Genomic DNA, 13,347 nt, shown 5'->3' with positions numbered 1-13,347 from the left:
CCCGCCCCCATCGCTACCGGATCATGCAATCTGGTCTGAACCGGGAGCATTTCACCCCTGCTGCTACTGTAGTAGCAACACCATGTAGTAGCTTCCAAGTCTCATGCCACCAGGCCCAAGGTTGACTCAGCTTTCCATCCTTTATAAGGTAGGTAAAATGAGGACCCAGATTGTTGGGGGGGCAATAAGTTGACTTTGTATATAAGTATACAAATAGAATGAGACTATTGCCTTACACAATGTAAGCCGCCCTGAGTCTTCGGAGAAGGGCGGGATATAAATGTAAATAAATAAAAAAAATCTATTTTTTGTTCGTGTCTCTACACATGACTGGCAGCTGTAGCTACTCCCAGACCAGGGGTGGGATTCAAAAATTTTAGCAACTGGTTCTCTACCCGGTTACTGGGTGGGCGTGGCCATGGTGGGTGTGGCCTACTTGGCCTCCTGCATCACAGTGGAGGGGGTACAGTTTGCCTTCCCCAAGTTCTGGAGGCTTTCCTTGAGCCTCCGGGAGGCCAGAAATGGCTGCATTTCCAGATGTCCGGAACTTCCGGTAGGCCTGTTTTTCGCCTTCCCGGAGCCTCCGCGTGGGCCCTGCACTTGCCTGGCATCCGCTTGGAGACTCCTGGGAGGGGAGGGTGAGTTGGGAGGGGCCAGCCAGTCCTTGCAACTACCGGTTCGGCAAACCAGAGGTAAAATTAGCATCCGGGTTCGCCTGAACCGGCTGAATCCCACCCCTGTCCCAGACCCATGCTCCTTCTTCTCTTTCACTGCGACACTATGCTAGAAAGACCTCGGGAGACCAGGCTAAGAGAGGATGCCAAGTGAAGGCTTAGATAAGAGACAACCGAGCCCTCGGCTGCAGAATGGCGAGAGAAAGCGGATCAAAAGAGAAACCCTTCCTTGGCGCTCTCTGAGCTGGGTTGTTTTCTATCCGACGTTTCATTACCCAGCTAGGTAATCTCAGGAGCACTAGAAGGAAGTGGAGTATGTGAAATGGAGGAGAAGGGGGGGAGGAGGAGGAGGAGGAGGAGGAGGACAATGGGATCTTTAGTGCTCTCTAAGCTTGGTTTGCAGACAATTCATGACCCAACTAGACAACCTCATCAGTGCTAGAAGGGAGTGGGGTTTGTGGAGAGGAGGAGGAGGAGGAGGAGGAGGACTGCTGAATCCTTGGTGCTAATTTTGATTGTTTTCTTATAGACATTTCATGAACCCACTACCGTATTTTTCGGAGTATACAAGACGCACTTTTTTCCTTCCTAAAAGAAGCTGAAAATTTGGGTGTGTCTTATACTCCGAATGTAGCCCTGCCCATCTGCCGTCCCCCACCCTTTGGCCTCCGTGCGTCCTCTTCCTGGCTGCAGACATTGCCATCGACAACAACTCGTGTTTTTGGGCTCTGCGCATCACGTTTTCAGCCTCCAAACCAGGAGTGAAATGCTCCTGGTTCGGACTGGATCGCCCGATCCAGTAGCGATGGCGGCGGGTGGTTCAGAGAACCGGTGGCAAAAATCCCTTCCCACCCACCCCCATGCCCAGCTGAGCCGTGCGATCATCAGAGGGTTGTTTTTTTTTAACTTTTAAAAGCATTTTTTCTTCGGCTGAAAAATTGCTTTTAAAAGTTAAAAAAAAAAAGTCTCGACGATCGTGCAGCTCAGCGTATAAAATTAATAAATAATAAAATAATAATAAAATAAATAAAGAAAAATGCTTTTAAAAGTAAAAAAAAAAAAGTTGGCCACGCCCACTCAGTCACATTACCCTCCCCCCCACCAAGCCACGCCCACAGAACCGGTAGTAATAAATTTTACATTTCATCACTGCTCCAAATGCCCTTTAAGGCTGTGGGGATCACCAAAGCAAACCACCGCCGATCGCTGCCTGAAAATGTGACGCACAGTGCCCAAAATGGCTACCCGGAACAGCTGCTGCCTTCTCTTACCCCTTCCGCGCTTCGCCTGCCTCAGTCACTGGAGCTCCCTCCGATGATCAGCTGTGCTTCTGCAGCTGTTTTTCGGTCCAGACGTGAGCGAAGCGATCGTGTGTGCTTTGCCTGCTTTTCTAATTGCTGCTCCCTCCAATGATCAGCTGTACTTTAGAAGCTGTTTTTTTAGCCCCAACCTCAAAACCAGCGAGCGAACTAATGTGTTGAAGCTGACTAGGCTAAGGACACAAGCCAGATGAATACCTGGTTAGACAGAATATTTTTTTTCCTATTTTCCTCCCCAAAAACTAAAGTGCGTCTTATACTCCGGTGCGTCTTATACTCCAAAAAATACGGTAGGTAACCTCATCAGTGCTAGAAGGAAATGGAGTTTGTGGAGAGGAGAAGGACAAATACTGTGGTGTCCTGGGTGCTAATTTGGCTGTTTTCTTATAGACATTTCATGACCCAGCTAGGTAACGTCATCAGTGCTAGAAGAGAGGGGCTTTGCAGAGTGTAGAAGACGGGGGAGGAGGAGGAAGAAAAAAAGGAAGTGGAAGAGGAAGATGAGGAGGAGAGGAAGAAAACTGTTGCACCTTGGTAGTCTTTGAGTTCAGTTATTTACTTTTTTATTATTTATTATTATTTATTCGATTTTTATACCGCCCTTCTCCCGAAGGACTCAGGGCGGTGTACAGCCAGGGTAAAACAAACGGTACAGTATACAATTAAAATAAAGATTAAAAAACTTATTATATAGTTGGCCTAAAAACTTTAAAATATATAAAACTAAAAAACCCCTTAAAATTAATAAATAATAAAATAATAATAAAATAAATAAAGAAAAAATGCTTTTAAAGGTTAAAAAAAAAGTTGGCCATGCCCACTCAGTCACATTACCCCCCCCACCAAGCCACGCCCACAGAACCGGTAGTAATAAATTTTACATTTCATCACTGCTCCAAATGCCCTTTAAGGCTGTGGGGATCGCCAAAGCAAACCACCGCCGATCGTTGCCTGAAAATGTGACGCACAGTGCCCAAAATGGCTACCCGGAACAGCTGCTGCCTTCTCTTACCCCTTCCGCGCTTTGCCTGCCTCAGTCACTGGAGCTCCCTCCGATGATCAGCTGTGCTTCTGCAGCTGTTTTTCGGTCCAGACGTGAGCGAAGCGATCGTGTGTGCTTTGCCTGCTTTTCTAATTGCTGCTCCCTCCAACGATCAGCTGTACTTTAGAAGCTGTTTTTTTAGCCCCAACCTCAAAACCAGCGAGCGAACTAATGTGTTGAAGCTGACTAGGCTAAGGACACAAGCCAGATGAATACCTGGTTAGACAGAATATTTTTTTTCCTATTTTCCTCCCCAAAAACTAAAGTGCGTCTTATACTCCGGTGCGTCTTATACTCCAAAAAATACGGTAGGTAACCTCATCAGTGCTAGAAGGAAATGGAGTTTGTGGAGAGGAGAAGGACAAATACTGTGGTGTCCTGGGTGCTAATTTGGCTGTTTTCTTATAGACATTTCATGACCCAGCTAGGTAACGTCATCAGTGCTAGAAGAGAGGGGCTTTGCAGAGTGTAGAAGACGGGGGAGGAGGAGGAAGAAAAAAAGGAAGTGGAAGAGGAAGATGAGGAGGAGAGGAAGAAAACTGTTGCACCTTGGTAGTCTTTGAGTTCAGTTATTTACTTTTTTATTATTTATTATTATTTATTCGATTTTTATACCGCCCTTCTCCCGAAGGACTCAGGGCGGTGTACAGCCAGGGTAAAACAAACGGTACAGTATACAATTAAAATAAAGATTAAAAAACTTATTACATAGTTGGCCTAAAAACTTTAAAATATATAAAACTAAAAAACCCCTTAAAATTAATAATAGAAATTTAAAACCAATAAAATTTAAGCCAGCCCCGCGCAAATAAATAGATGTGTTTTCAATTCGCGGCGGAAGGTCCGAAGGTCAGGTATTTGGCGTAAACCCGGGGGAAGTTCATTCCAGAGGGTGGGAGCCCCCACAGAGAAGGATCTTCCCCTGGGGGCCGCCAGCCGACATTGCTTGGCGGACGGCACCCTGAGAAGTCCCTCTCTGTGAGAGCGTACGGGTCGGTGGGAGGCATGAGGTAACAGCAGGCGGTCCCGTAAGTACCTAGGCCTTGTAGTCGTTTCATGACTCACCTAGGGCCGTCTTCTCTATCAACTCCAATTCACCTTTTCAAAATCTGGAGACCAGTCTTCCCATTTTTTTACCCATGAAACCCTAATCCATCCTTTGAGGGGAAAAAAAAACCCCTCCCTTTTTACAAGCCAGTGTAACCCCTATTTCGGGTAGATTCAGGGCGAGTGGATGGAGCTGAGCATTTACTGGCTGGATGCCCTTCCTGACGTCTACGCAGAGTTCACAGCAGATATTTTCAAAAGAGGTCGGACATCCTCCTTTCTGCGGGTGTCGCCGCCTCGCCGGAAGATCCATCCCGACCTTCCTTTCCCGACATCTTCGCCTCCTCAGCACCGGATGTCCATTTTTAAAAAAAAAAAAAAACACCGCACTCCATAACGGCGTGGACTCGCTCACAGCTGCCGTTCCTTGGCAGCGGGACGCCTGTTGTTCAGCAGCCGGGCTTCTCCGACGAAGCGCGTTTCTTTTTTAATTAAGAAGCATTTGGATGCGGCTGGTGGCGTTGGCAACAGCTCGTTTCGAGAAATCAGCCGAGGCAGCCAATCGCAACGGCGGCTTTTAATGGGCGCTCGTGTTCTCTCCTTAATCCCACCATGCATGTAATACATTTCCGATTATGGTCCTGCCAAGGCATCTTAATTACTCCGGGGAGCGAGCGACGGCTGAACCGTAGGCAATAGATTTCAGAGGATGCTATAAGCCCTCGCAAGATCATCAGGCGGCTGTGGGGCGGTCGGGGAAACTACCGTCTTCCTGGATGCACATATCCTGAATCTCCAAATATGGTCCTCGGGTTACGACCGCAATTGAGTCCAACATCAGGGCCGGTGAATAGCGCAGGCTGGTAAAAGCCTGTTATTAAGAACACAAAGCCTGCAATTACTGCAGGTTCGAGCCCGGCCCAAGGTTGACTCAGCCTTCCATCCTTTATAAGGTAGGTAAAATGAGGACCCAGATTGTTGGGGGGGCAATAAGTTGACTTTGTAAAAATATACAAATAGAATGAGACTATTGCCTTATACACTGTAAGCCGCCCTGAGTCTTCGGAGAAGGGCGGGGTATAAATGTAAACAAAAAAAAAAAATTTCTCACTCCGTTGCTGGGTGAGAAATTGGTTACACGACCCGTTTTGCGCCTCTTCTCGCCCTAGTCGTTAAGCCAGTCACTGCGGTTGTTAAATTAGTAACCCGGTTGTTAAGGAAATCTAGTTTCCCACTTTAATTTTGTTGGGTCAGAAGGTCGCAAAAGGGGATCCCATGACACGGGGACCCTGCATAAGGTTCCCACAAAGAAGAGGGAGTCAAGCTATTTCTCTGAAGCCCCTGAAGGCAGGACAAGAAGCAACGGATGGAAACTTATCAAGGAGAGAAGCAACCTAGAACTAAGGAGAAATTTGCTGAAAGTGAGAACAATTAACCAATGGAACAGCTTGCCACCAGAAGTTGTGGTTGCTCCATCACTGGAGGTTTTTTTAAAAAATGATTGGACAGCTATTTGTCTGACACAGTATAGGATCTCCTGCTTAAGCTGAGGGTTGGGCTTTAAGACCTCCAAGGTCCCTATCAGCTCTGTTATTCTGTAGGTAGACTGCTACATGAATGTTACTCCAATTATTATTTCCAGCTAAAAGATCTGCCTATTGGTTTTTGTTTCTTTTTTAATTTGCATTTATATTCCGCCCTTCTCCGAAGACTCAGGGCGGCTTACACTGTGTCAAGCAATAGTCTTCATCCTATCTGTATATTTATATACAAAGTCAACCTATTGCCCCCAACAATCTGGGTCCTCATTTTACCTACCTTATAAAGGATGGAAGGCTGAGTCAACCTTGGGCCTGGTGGGACTTGAACCTGCAGTAATTGCAAGCAGCTGTGTTTTAATAACAGGCTATCTTACAGCCTGAGCCACCATGGCCCTCTGATGCTAAATCCAATTCAAACTCTTGCTATTTGCATTTAAAACTCATAACAATTCAATCTTGATTCTATTCTAAGGGCCGCGGTGTGGCTCAGGCTGTAAGAAGCCTGTTATTAAAACACAGCTGCCTGCAATTACTGCAGGTTCTAGTCCCACCAGGTCCAAGGTTGACTCAGCCTTCCATCCTTTATAAGGTAGGTAAAATGAGGACCCAGATTGTTGGGGGCTGTTTGGTTTGGGCAGTAACGAGGCAGGAGACCAGGGTAGTGACAACAGCTCTTTAATATACAGTGAACCCAGCAACTGGCTGGGAGAAAAACCTCTCCTTTTATACAGTTCTACTGGAGGCTTCGTCCAATCAGCAACGTGCTGATTTCCCGCTCAAATATTTAAAGGCACAAACCTGAATACATAACACTCCTCCCCTCCCAGAAAACACTTTGCCTCTATTTACATATTTATTTACATGTTATTTTTCGACGTAGTCACTAAATAACCTGGGCGTCTCTAGTTCTTTCTGACCTCGCGGTTCAGTTCTGGGTGGTGTTTTGAGCTGGTCGGAGGGCTGTTTTCTCCTCCCAGCTCTTTCTCTGAGCCAGCGGGCTCCGGATTATTGGCCGACTCTTTTCTTGGCCATCCGGCCTTGGATTATTTTGAAACTTTCCTGCTGTTCCCCTCGGGAACCTGATGGCGTCGCTGGAACTCTGGGACCTCAGCTAAGTCTTGCGCCTCCCCGGGGTCATTGTCAGCTGTGAATTCGAATTGGTATTGGTCATGATCTGTTTCATTTGGTTCGGTTTGATTAGTTATTCGTTTCCTTATTTGATCTATGTGGCGCCTCCACACTCAGTTGTCTGGTAGCTCTACCACGTACGATTTTGGGCCGGTTATCTTTATTATTTGTCCTGCAAACCAACTAGGGCCGTCCCCATAGTTTCGGGCCCACACCCGGTCGCCTATGCTCATTTCCTTGTCTTTTCTAGTTCCCCTTGTAACCCTCTGGTGTGTAATGGGGATTCAAGCGGTCAAGTGGGCATTGGAGTTTCCGTCCCATTAGTAATTCGGCTGGGCTTTTCCGGTGGCCGTGCTTGGGGTTCTGTGCTGGGCGGCTGGGGAAAAAGTCTATCTTTGTTTGCCAGTCACCTGGCTTGAGCCTGGACAATGCCTCCTTAGCGCTCGGACGGAGCAGCTCTGCAAAACCATTCGGCGCAGGGTGGAAAGTCGCAGAGAGGGCATGTCGGATGCCCTCCTCTGCCAGGTATTCTTCAAACTGGGCTGCCGTGAATTGAGGCCCATTGTCGGACACCAGAGTGTCCGGCAACCCGTGAGTTGCGAATAGGTGGCGCAGGGCTGCGATTACTGCTTGGCCGTGGTGGATTTCATGAGTATGATCTCCAACCATTTAGAATGCATCAACAACCACTAGGAGCGTTTGGCGTGGAAGGGGCCAGCAAAATCAATGTGGATTCTTGACCAGGGCCCTTGGGGCTTTTCCCATTCCCTGACTGGGGCCGTTGGGGGTAGAGGTCTGGACTCTTGGCAAGCCTGGCATTTCCCTACCCTCTCAGCAATCTCTGCGTCCATGGGTGGCCACCACATAGCTTCTAGCTAACCCCTTCATCCTTACGATCCCTGGGTGACCCTCGTGGAGGAGGTCCAATACCTTTCCCCTTAATTTATCAGGAATTATTACACGATCACCCCATAACAGGCACCCCCCTTGAGCCGAGAGCTCATCTCGTTTTTTAACAAATTCTTTGAACCGTTAGCGGCGCGCGGCCACCCTCTGTACCCAACCGGTACAGTCCTTAACACAATGTCGGTATGATGCCGAGCCACTTCCTTAGATGTGACTGGGCCAGAGTCAAGAGTCAATAAGTAGGATGGGTGTCCCGGGTGGGGTCTTGATGGCCCCTGGTAGTGGGCATCGGCTCGGCGTCTGCATGCCCCACTTCTTTTCCTGGTCGATGCTGCAGCTTGTGCGAATAAGCGGCTAAGAATATAGTCCATCGGGTCAGTCGTGGCGAAAGTGCCACAGGCGTTGGTGATCGCCAGCCAGTATCCCTAGTAGCGGTCTGTGGTCAGTCACGATTTCAAAATTCGCCCAAAGACATATTAGGTGGAATTTTTAACCCCTGACACAATGGCTAGTGCTTCTTTATCTAGCTGGCTGTAGTTCTCTCTGGGAGGACATCGTTCTAGAGTAAAAGCTATAGGGGCTTCTGTGCCGTTTGGAAGTCTATGGCTGAGTACAGCCCCACCCCATAAGGAGGCGCCATGCAAACCAGCACTAGGGGTAATGAGTTGTGATATTGGATGAGCAGGCTATCACTTGAGAGCAGGTTCTTTACTGCTTCAAAAGCCCTATTTTCCGACTTTCCCCAAGACCAAACAGTATTTTTCCTAAGAGCCTATGCAGCGGTTCATAGCAGTTGCTTTGTTCTTTAAAAGACCGTAAAATTCACAATCCAGGAATGCCTGCAGCTCTGCTTTGTTTTGGGCGCTGGAGCCTTCCTAATTGCCTTAACCTTGCTCTCAGTGGGGTGAATTCCTTTCTTGTCTATCCGGTAGCCCAAGAAATCGAGATTCGACCCCTATCTGGCATTTGTTTGCCTTGACTTTTAATCCGGCTGTCCGGAAAATGCCCAAAACCTTTCTTAACGCTCCCCAATTCCTCCATGTTTTCCCTGAAATTAGGACATCATCAGTAGGAACTACCCTGGGAGCCCTGCAGTAGTCGTTCCATTAGGTTTTGGAACAGCCCTGGTGCCACACTGACCCCAAATTGCAATCGGGTGCACTTGAAGGCCCCTGTGCGTTACAATCGTTTGGGCTTGGCTGTCGGGTCTACGGGCAGTTGTTGGTAGGCTTGGGCCAAGTCTAACTTTGCAAAGACTTGCCCTTGCCCCAAGAGTGCAATAAGTGTTGCACCACGGAACCGGTAGCGCTTTTCTGTAAGGCTTTGTTAAGCGTCGCCTTGTAGTCAGCGCAAATTCTAATTGACCCGTCCGGTTTATTGGGGTGACGATTGGCGTCTCCACTTTGCGTGATCGACTGGCACCAAAATCCCTGATTTATGAGCTTGTCCAGCTCCTTATCAATTTTGGTTTTAGGGCAAAGGACTCTCCTCGCCTTAAGCCTAATGGGGCTACCTGGGGTCTAAGTTGAAGGAAATAGGGGTCCCCTTGTACTTGCCCAGGCAGTCCTTGAAGACATCTTGAACTCGTTAAAGAGAATGTCTTTCAGGTTACAGTCACTTCTGTAGATGCCAGTCACTCCCATGCCCAGGGCACGAAACCAGTCTAGTCCCAACAGACTGGGCAGAGTTCCTTCGGCGATCGTGATGGGCAGGGTCTTCTTGTATGGACCGTACTCGACTCGGACGGAGGTGGTCCCTCGAACAGGGATGCGATTCCCTGGTAGTCGTGGACTCGTGGCCGTTGTGCTTGCGGGTGTCGCCGCCTCGCCAGAAGATCCATCTCGACCTTCCTTTCCCGACATCTTCGCCTCCTCAGCACCGGATGTCCATTTTTTAAAAAAAAAAAACCGCACTCCATAACGGCGCGGCGTTCTTTGGCAGCGGGACGCCTGTTGTTCAGCAGCCGGGCTTCTCCGACGAAGCGCGTTTCTTTTTTAATTAAGAAGCATTTGGATGCGGCTGGTGGCGTTGGCAACAGCTCGTTTCGAGAAATCAGCCGAGGCAGCCAATCGCAACGGCGGCTTTTAATGGGCGCTCGTGTTCTCTCCTTAATCCCACCATGCATGTAATACATTTCCGATTATGGTCCTGCCAAGGCATCTTAATTACTCCGGGGAGCGAGCGACGGCTGAACCGTAGGCAATAGATTTCACAGGATGCTATAAGCCCTCGCAAGATCATCAGGCGGCTGTGGGGGGGGGCGGTCGGGGGGGGGGGAACTACCGTCTTCCTGGATGCACATATCCTGAATCTCCAAATATGGTCCTCGGGTTACGACCGCAATTGAGTCCAACATCAGGGCCGGTGAATAGCGCAGGCTGGTAAAAGCCTGTTATTAAGAACACCAAGCCTGCAATTACTGCAGGTTCGAGCCCGGCCCAAGGTTGACTCAGCCTTCCATCCTTTATAAGGTAGGTAAAATGAGGACCCAGATTGTTGGGGGGGCAATAAGTTGACTTTGTAAAATATACAAATAGAATGAGACTATTGCCTTATACACTGTAAGCCGCCCTGAGTCTTCGGAGAAGGGCGGGGTATAAATGTAAACAAAAAAAAAAATTTCTCACTCCGTTGCTGGGTGAGAAATTGGTTACACGACCCGTTTTGCGCCTCTTCTCGCCCTAGTCGTTAAGCCAGTCACTGCGGTTGTTAAATTAGTAACCCGGTTGTTAAGGAAATCTAGTTTCCCACTTTAATTTTGTTGGGTCAGAAGGTCGCAAAAAGGGATCCCATGACACGGGGACCCTGCAAACCGGCATAAGGTTCCCACAAAGAAGAGGGAGTCAAGCTATTCTCCGAAGCCCCTGAAGGCAGGACAAGAAGCAACGGATGGAAACTCATCAAGGAGAGAAGCAACCTAGAACTAAGGAGAAATTTCCTTAAAGTGAGAACAATTAACCGATGGAACAGCTTGCCACCAGAAGTTGTGGTTGCTCCATCACTGGAGGTTTTTTAAAAAAATGATTGGACAGCTATTTGTCTGACACAGTATAGGATCTCCTGCTTAAGCTGAGGGTTGGGCTTTAAGACCTCCAAGGTCCCTATCAGCTCTGTTATTCTGTAGATAGACTGCTACATGAATGTTACTCCAATTATTATTTCCAGCTAAAAGATCTGTCTATTGGTTTTTGTTTCTTTTTTAATTTGCATTTATATCCTGCCCTTCTCCGAAGACTCAGGGAGGCTTACACTGTGTCAAGCAATAGTCTTCATCCTATTTGTATATTTATATACAAAGTCAACTTATTGCCCCCAACAATCTGGGTCCTCATTTTACCTACCTTATAAAGGATGGAAGGCTGAGTCAACCTTGGGCCTGGTGGGACTTGAACCTGCAGTAATTGCAAGCAGCTGTGTTTTAATAACAGGCTATCTTACAGCCTGAGCCACCATGGCCCTCTGATGCTAAATCCAATTCAAACTCTTGCTATTTGCATTTAAAACTCGTAACAATTCAATCTTGATTCTATTCTATTCTATTCTATTCTATTCTATTCTATTCTATTCTATTCATATGAGTCAGTTGTCAAGTGGCTGAATTTTGGTCACAATTTTGGTCACAATTTTGGGGCCGGGATAGCTCAGGCAGTAGAGAAGCCTGTTATTAGAACACAAAGCCTGCAATTACTGCAGGTTCGAGCCCGGCCCAAGGTTGACTCAGCCTTCCACCCTTTATAAGGTAGGTAAAATGAGGACCCAGATTGTTGGGGGGGGCAATAAGTTGACTTTGTAAAAAATATACAAATAGAATGAGACTATTGCCTTATACATTGTAAGCCGCCCTGAGTCTTCGGAGAAGGGCGGGGTATAAATGTAAACAAACAAAAAAAAAAACATGACCATGGGGATGCTGCGACGGTCATAAGTGTGAACCATGGTCCTAAATTGCTTTTTTTGGTGTCGTCGTAACCTCAAACAGTCACTAAATGAACTGTTGTAAGTTGAGAACTATCTGCAATGTGCAATCCGTAGTGGAACATGTTCTGCTTAAGGGCAGAACGAAGGCAGATTCAGTGAGTTCTCGATTTACGACTTACTAGTTTATAGCGACTTGGTGTAATTCAGGGACGGGCAGTCCTCAATTTACAACCGTTAAAAATGTGAGTCGGTTGTCCAAGCATCCAGATGTAAATCACGTGACCACGGGGATGCTACAACGGTCGTAAGTGTGAAAAACGTCTCGAGTCACTTTTCTCAGGGATGTCATAACTTTGAACGGTCACTAAATGAACCGTTGTAAGTCGAGGGCTGCCTGTAAATGGTGGTTATGTGAGCTGAAAATGCTTCAAATGGTCGTAAGTACAGGCTGGTTACCACGCCCCCAAAATGCGGTCATGTGACCTTGGAGGTGGGGGATAGATGCCAGTGTTTTGAATCTGGGTTGTGAGTCCCTTTTCGGGGGGATCCGATCATCCGTCGTAACTTCGAATGGTTCAATCAGTCAATCAGAATAGAGCTAGAAGGGGACCTTGGAGGTCTTCTAGTCCAACCCCCTGCTCATGCAGGAGACCCTATACCAGTTCAGACAAATGATTGTCCAATCCCTTCTTAAAAACCTCCAGCGATGGAGCACCCACAACTTCTGGTGGCCAGCTGTTCCACTGGTTAATTGACCTCACTGTTAGGAACTTTCTCCTTAGTTCTAAGTTGCTTCTCTCCTTGATTAGTTTCCACCCATTGCTTCTTGTTCTACCCTCAGGTGCTTTGGAGAATAGCTTGACTGCCTCTTCTTTGGGGCAACCCCTGAGATATTGGAACACTGCTATCATGTCTCCCCTAGTCCTTCTTTTCATACCCAGACTAGACATACCCAGTTCCTGCAACCGTTCATATGTTTTTGTCTCCAGGCTGTTAAGCAGGGGGTTGGACTGGAGGACCTCCAAGGTCCCTTACAACTCTGTTATTCTAGTCTAGTCTATTCTATTCTAGTCTAGTCTAGTCTAGTCTAGTCTAGTCTAGTCTAGTCTAGACCTATTCTATTCTATTCTATTCTGTTCTATTCTATTCTATTCTATTCCAATTCTTTCTTTCTTTCTTTCTTTCTTTCTTTCTTTCTTTCTTTCTTTCTTTCTATCTATTCCATTCTATTCCATTCCAATTATTTCTTTCTTTCATTCTATTCTATTCTATTCTATTCTATTCTATTCTATTCTATTCTATTCTATTCTATTCTATTCTATTCTATTCCAGTTATTTCTTTCTTTCTTTCATTCTATTCTATTCTGTTCTATTCTATTCTATTCTATTCCAATTCTTTCTTTCTTTCTTTCTTTCTTTCTTTCTTTCTTTCTTTCTTTCTTTCCATTCCATTCCATTCCATTCCATTCCAATTATTTCTTTCTTCCATTCTATTCTATTCTATTCCATTCCATTCCATTCCCTTCCTTTCCATTCCATTCCATTCCATTCCTTCCTTCCTTCCTTCCTTCCTTCCTTCCTTCCTTCCTTCCTTTCCATTCCATTCCATTCCATTCCATTCCATTCCATTCCATTCCAATTATTTCTTTCTTCCATTCTATTCTATTCTATTCTATTCTATTCTATTCTATTCCATTCCATTCCATTCCATTCCATTCCATTCCATTCCTTCCTTCCTTCCTTCCTTCCTTCCTTCCTTCCTTCCTTCCTTT

The 13,347-nt window shown here is 46.7% G+C and overlaps 1 protein-coding gene across 2 annotated transcripts in view; it reads left to right on the top strand.

Annotated features, from left to right (window-relative positions):
• Positions 1-13,347, top strand: part of LHFPL7 (LHFPL tetraspan subfamily member 7) — a 108,843-nt gene that overhangs the window by 32,583 nt on the left and 62,913 nt on the right. The gene's annotated exons all lie outside the window — the stretch shown is intronic.

Source organism: Ahaetulla prasina, chromosome 1, assembly GCF_028640845.1.
Source record: "Ahaetulla prasina isolate Xishuangbanna chromosome 1, ASM2864084v1, whole genome shotgun sequence".
NCBI classification, from domain to species: Eukaryota; Metazoa; Chordata; class Lepidosauria; order Squamata; family Colubridae; genus Ahaetulla; species Ahaetulla prasina.
The sequence above is the reverse complement of the archived record's forward strand: the minus strand, read 5'-3'. Positions and strand labels throughout refer to the sequence as shown.